We start from the raw sequence: 6,250 nt of genomic DNA on the forward strand, positions 1-6,250 counted from the left end.
AATGAACGAATTGCTTGAATAGATGTGAGGTTACTGTGACTCCATCGAGAAACCACTTGGTCCAGACTTTGAAGGCAATAAAACAGCAAGAAAAGACAAGCCCTGCCTTCCAGTCCCTGACAGGCGCTGTCACTCTTGAGCCTGTGGTAGTGAGTGCATTTTCAAGTTGCCCGCTGCCTCCCGAGCCTGCCTGCCAGGTCTGCAAGCCTCCAGCCAAGCAGGAGGGATCAGCTCTGCAGCTTCCGACACCCCAGCCCGTGTCCTCTCAGCCCACTGGGTCCATGGCAGGTGTAAAATCCTGGCTCACCAAGCAGAGGCCGAAGACTCTGGGAAGAGGCCCAGTGGCCTCCCAGACAAACAAGAGGTCCTGCCCACTGGTCTCCTCCTGTGTGTCCTTGGCAAGTGGCTTCCCCTCTCTGAGCCTTGGTATCCTTATCTATAAAATGGGGATGGGGCCAGGAGTGGTGGCTCACGCCTGTAATCCCAACGCTTTGGGAGGTCGAGGCAGGCGGATCACCTGAGGTCAGGAGTTCAAGAGCAGTCTGGCCAACATGGTAAAACCCTGTCTGTACTAAAAACACACATAAAAATTAGCCAGGTGTGGTGATGGGCGCCTGTAATCCCAGCTACTCAGGAGGCTGAGGCAGGAGAATCACTTGAACCGGGAGGCAGAGCTTGCAGTGAGCTGTGATCGTGCCACTGCACTCCAGCCTGGGCAACAGAGCGAGACTCTGTCTCAAAAAATAAAAATAAAAAATAAAACAGGGATGGATTCTAGTGACGTCATCCTTAATTCCTTCACAAAGGTTTGGAGAGAATCTTTTCCCTGCCAGGTGCCACGCTGGGAGAGGGAGGCTCCGGAGGGAAGTTCTTGAACCCCTGGCTGATGCTTTCACATGAAGGTTGCAGGTGATCACAGGGGCACATCCTGTAAGATAAATACATAGGGGGTTGTGGAGAGGCCTTAGTGCCTGGAAAGGAAGAGAAACTACAAGGCCCCTTGCATTACCAGCTGTGAGCAGAGGGCACCTGGCTCCCAGGTCCCTCCTGATGAAAAGGACCCCAACCTAGACAGACAACTGTCATGCTTAGAAGGCCCTTCTCAGTCCCTCCAGCTTCTAAGACATTTTATTACTAATAATCACACACAGGTGACGTTTAATGAGCACTCGCCATGCATCAGCCTCTGTGCTTCGAGGGGTCCACGTGCTTAGACCGCGGCTGGCCCTGCAACTCCAGGTGCAGCAGACACAGCCTCTCTCAGCCCAGCCAGAACCAGGTGCTGGCGACTCCCGGGACCACTTCCAAGGGGAGGTGGGTTTGGGACACAGGCTGGAGACCGGGGCAGGCCAGGCCCCTTCCCACCGCATCCCCACCCCATCAGACCACCAGTGTCCCTCAGGATACTCGGCCTCTTCCCTTCCCTGTACAGAAAGAGAAGCTGAGCCCCCCAAAGGAGACTCGTGCGCCAGTGCTCTTCCCGAACTGCTCTGGCCACCCTCAGGCCACCCCTTGCCCTCAGACCACCCCCTGCCCTCTTCTCTGCAGTTACCCGTTCTGCTGCCCACCTGCCAAGCCCAGCAAAGCCCCTCCACAGTCAGCCCAAGAATGCTGCCAGACCCAGAACCCGGGGCGGGTGTGCACAGAGCAGGTGTGGATGTGGAGGAAGCGGTGCCCAAAGCTCTGCTCTGAGGTCAAGCCTGAGACCTGGGTGCCCAGAGCCTCCCTAGGTCCACCCAGGGGTGCTGGGCCCATGGGAGCAAAGGCTGAGTACTGCGACCTCCCACCACCCTCCTGCCCCACCTCCACCCTGAAGTGTCCTGTTTAGTGGAATATCGGGTGTCATTGTGTGCCCTGGGGTGGTGACAGAGAGGGGATCACCTGGCCAAAGGAGATCCCTGAAGCCTGGGGGAGGGGCCTGCTTCAGCTCCAGTAAGGAGGGGATCCCTGGGGTGAACCCATGACCTTGAGCATGACCTTGAGCGTGACCACCGCGTGACTTTGGGTTGCTGCTCCTTTCAATGCCACACTCACACCCGATTCCTGGGCCCCTTTCTCTCCCCCAGTCTCTTCCTGCCACACACACTCCTATTCCTCCACGTCCTTCCCCTCTAAATGACGGGGACTAGGTAACCGGAAGTGACACCATAGCCACTGGACCCCTCACGGCGTGAACATGAAACTGGGCAGGTCTGGGTTTGGCCGCCCGTTCCCTGACTCGCTGGCTGTGTGGCCTTATGCAGGTCACTTGCCCCCTCTGAGCCTCAGCTTTCTTGCCTGTAAAATGAGGGGCACATCAGCTCCTGCCTTGCAGGGCTGTGTGTGTTGTGGGTGGTCCTGGAAGCTGCACTCAGCGTGGACAAGCAGCAGTGCTCCCACGCAGATGCCACGTCGACATCATCATGCGGTTCCTGTTTAGGTCCTGCTCATTCCTCCAAGGGCTGAGGCATCTCTGGAGGAATGGGGAGGGCGTGGCCTCTGCCCTGATCCTAGCCGGGTCTGCAGCTGCCGGTGTCCACCTGTGGTTCTCAAAGTGTGGTCCTCCTTGCCGGCAGCATTGACTTTGCCCAGGAACTTGTCAGAAATTCGGATTCTCTGACCTGGCCGGTCCTGGGAATCTGAACCCCTGGGGTGCAACCAGTCACCTGTGCTTTCACAAGGTCCCAGGGGTCTCTCGCAGGCACTGGTGTGAACCAGGAGATTCTGGAGGGTGGCGGCCTCTCTGGTGCCCCCCACCCCCACTCCCATCACAGGGTCTGGTCCTCCCATTTCTCAGTCACTCTGCATTAAACGCTGGACAATGGTCCCTAAGTGCAGCCCCTCGTCTGCTAGTCAACAACTGGGGGGCCCGGGTTTTCCAAATGTGGTCCCCAGAGTACCCACACCAGACCACCAGGGAGCCTGACAAAATGCAAGCCCCTGAGCGCCCCCTAGACCTGCTGGGCATGGATCCCCAAGAATTTGCTCTGGGGGCACCCACAAGTCCAGAACGGGGGGAGGAAAATGAAGAGTGCGGCAAAGCCGGGCCCTGGGGAGGAGATGGAGGAAAAGGGAAGTCAGAGAAGATTCCCTAGCGCCAGTGACAGGCACCACTGCCTCCCCAGAGTCACCACAAGCCAGGGGCGCCTTGGCAGTTTAACCCTGTGTGGACACCATTTTAGGGGCTAGACATAAGCCAGGATGAAATGTTATGAAATAATAATAGTAGTCCCTGCTCTGGCCCACTGCAGAACCCTAGAAAGTAAGGGACTGGGGCCAATGGCAGCTGCAATCAAGGTGCCTGCAGCTCTGTGACCTCAAGGCCTAGCCTGCCCCAGCCTCCCACCGTTCACTTAATTCCAAATACCTTTTTTCTTGTCCGCCACAAGTTAGTGGGCTTCAAAGTCAGGCAGTGGCTCCGGTGACCCTTTGTGGGGAGGGCTGGAGTGGGCCCAGCTTCTGTGTGTTCTGCTCAGTGGGCCAGGAGGCTGAGATGACCGCAACAGCCAGCCATGCCCCAGGTCTACAACTAGAGGGAGGGAGCTTGGCCTGCCAGTCACTGCTCCGCACGTAAGCCCTTCTAGGTTGGAAAGGCGGAGCAGCTGCTCCAATCCCACCCCCCTACAAGGGAGGCTATCCAAGGCACCCGGAGAGCCTTGGACTGGGGAGCGTAGGGCGGGATGAGCCAGAGCTCCAGGAGAGGTAGCCTGCACTCACCTGAGCTAAAATCCTGTTACAATCATATCTGTAGGTGTCAACCTCACTTGTATTGCAGAGAGGAAGGTCTGGAATCACGTGCTTCTCAAGGCAGCATTTTACAGAAAGCTGCCCCGACGGCCACAGTGTACTTCCCCACTTCTGCCTAGATCTCGGATTCTGTCACAGAATGTGGCAGGGTATCACAGGGCTGCAAGCCGTGAACAGGTTTGAGGGGACAGGAGTGGGGGGTTGCAGGGACAAACTGGCAGGATCCAAATCCCTCCCACCAGATGTGTCCCCACCCACAGCTTCCTTTTCCATCGGAACAAACAGAACAAAACAAGTGTCAACTACACTTCCTGATTCCTGAGTTATGAAAAGCCAGTGCCACCCACAGGTCTGTCCACCCCCTCCTCTTGACCCGGCCTTTCCAGTGGCACTTTATTCTGTTATTTGCTTTCCATTTTTCTTTAAACGCATTCACTGCCGTTACTTAGGTAAATGCATCCGTAAGGGAACTTTATGTGACTACTGTTAGGTGGAAAAAAAAAAAACTGAGATCATGGGCCATAAATAGAAGGTAAAAATAAAAATAAATTACAATTAAAATAAGCAATGTTAGGAAACTCTAGCTGGCTATTGTTGCCTGCCAACCTGGCACTTTGATAGAAAAGGGTTGGGAGGGCCGGGCGCGGTGGCTCAAGCCTGTAATCCCAGCACTTTGGGAGGCCGAGGCAGGCGGATCATGAGGTCAGGAGATCGAGACCATCCTGGCTAACATGGTGAAACCCCGTCTCTACTAAAAAAATACAAAAAATTAGCCGGGCGAGGTGGCGGGTGCCTGTAGTCCCAGCTACTTGGGAGGCCGAGGCAGGAGAATGGCGTAAACCCAGGAGGCGGAGCTTGCAGTGAGCTGAGATCCGGCCACTGCACTCCAGCCTGGGCGACAGAGCGAGACTCCGTCTCAAAAAAAAGAAAAAGAAAAGGGTTGGGAAGTTGCAAGCTTCCCCTCCAGGGGACCAGAGGGCTGAGACAGAGAAGGGAATCACCTTTGTGTGGTATGAGGCTGTGATTCCTGACGTCACTGTCTCCTAGGTCACTGGGGGTGCCCACCCCATACTGGGGAAACCCTGATCTGGGGGGCACCCCCAAGCCAGTGAACCAGGGGACAGGGCTCCTTTCGAGGCGAGGGCCAGATGGCATTTAACACTGGTAGGGCGTTATCATGATCTCCTGGGCATGAAACAGGTACCTCCCCGGTCCTTATTCCAGAAGAGGATGCAGAAGCCCTCTGGACAGGCCTGGCTCATGTCCTCCTGCTGGAGTGGGCTGACCACAGCCCTTGGCCCTACGCTCCCGGCATGGCCCGTCCGCTCTCCACAAATGTGGCATGCTTTCTCTAGGGCCCCCTGCCCTGGGATTCCCTGCTAACCTGGCACATCTCGGTCAACCCCACCTGCCTTCCATGTCCCCTCCACCAGCCCTTGGTGGCCTCTCTGGGGCAGGACACCTTCCCACTGAGGACCATGATGTTTGTAGTGCCGTTCTGCCCTCCGGGACTTCTCTTAAGCGGGACCCCACTGACCACCCTCCGATTTCTAAGTGAAGCTGGAGAGTTGGATCACAATCATCCCCTATGCCAGTACTTTCCTTTATGAGAAATGCAATTGTAAGTCTTAGAAAGGGATGTGTGAATTAAAACGGGCAGTCATGCAGAACAAGGGGGAGGGAACGCATGATGGTGCCAGGAGGTCCCCAAATTATCCTCCAGGCGGAGACCAGCTAGGATGGCGGCGACGTCTCACCTGCATCAGGACTGGCAGCTCTGTCATATCCCCACAACACGGGGCCCGGGCAGGCCTCGCTCTGCGCTGGCTGGCTGTGTCGGGGGCACAGACACGCAGGCTGGTGGCGTATGTCACAGCTGGCGAATCTGTCACTTGGTCTCAGGCTTCCCTGCGTGCAGTGGAGACAGTGAAGCCTCTGTCCACGCAGGCTCCGGCTGGGCCATGACCCGCTCTTGAGGCCCATCTCTCACCCTGACCTCACAGCTTCCCTGGTTGCCTTCCAGGGTCAGCAGAGCAGTCTCGATGCATTCAGAAGCCCCAGGGGACTCAGGCCACGCTCCAGGAGACCCAAGAGCACCCCTCTGCAGCTTGTGGTGAGCCCTGGGTGAGGAGAAGGTGACACAAGGGGGCTCGTAGCCACCACCAGGTCCATCTGGGCCAGGGGCACTCGTCCCAGTCCATGGGGAGAGTCCACCTTGGCTCCAACTGGCAGGATGAATTAGGAGATGAGAATCAGCCCTTTGCAGCTTAGAGCAGTGGTTCAAGCAGGGCCTGGCCAGGGGCTGTGGGCAGACCCCAGGCGTGTCTGAGGCTGGAGGAGCAGGCCCCAGGCATCCCATCGCACTCCCTCAGGGCACCCAAGGAATCCCACTTTGACTCCTCTCGGTCTTAGCTCCAAGACCATGTCCAAGCAGGTGAAAGAGGGAGCGCCCTCCCCTAGGGGCTCTCTAGGGCAGAAGGCCTGAAAGAACAGGGCAATCACCACAAACACAGATGGAAATCAG

At 56.9% G+C, this 6,250-nt stretch overlaps 1 long non-coding RNA gene across 1 annotated transcript; it reads right to left on the minus strand.

The window, feature by feature from the left end:
• Positions 1–654: 654 nt before the first annotated feature.
• Positions 655–3,993, minus strand: LOC111545974. The gene is made up of 3 exons (XR_002732599.1): positions 3,697–3,993; positions 3,347–3,508; positions 655–928 (listed from the first exon to the last, which is right to left on the minus strand). It is a non-coding gene; the product is annotated as an uncharacterized LOC111545974 (long non-coding RNA).
• Positions 3,994–6,250: the final 2,257 nt, after the last annotated feature.

The sequence above is a fragment of the Piliocolobus tephrosceles genome, chromosome 14, assembly GCF_002776525.5.
Source record: "Piliocolobus tephrosceles isolate RC106 chromosome 14, ASM277652v3, whole genome shotgun sequence".
NCBI lineage: Eukaryota > Metazoa > Chordata > Mammalia > Primates > Cercopithecidae > Piliocolobus > Piliocolobus tephrosceles.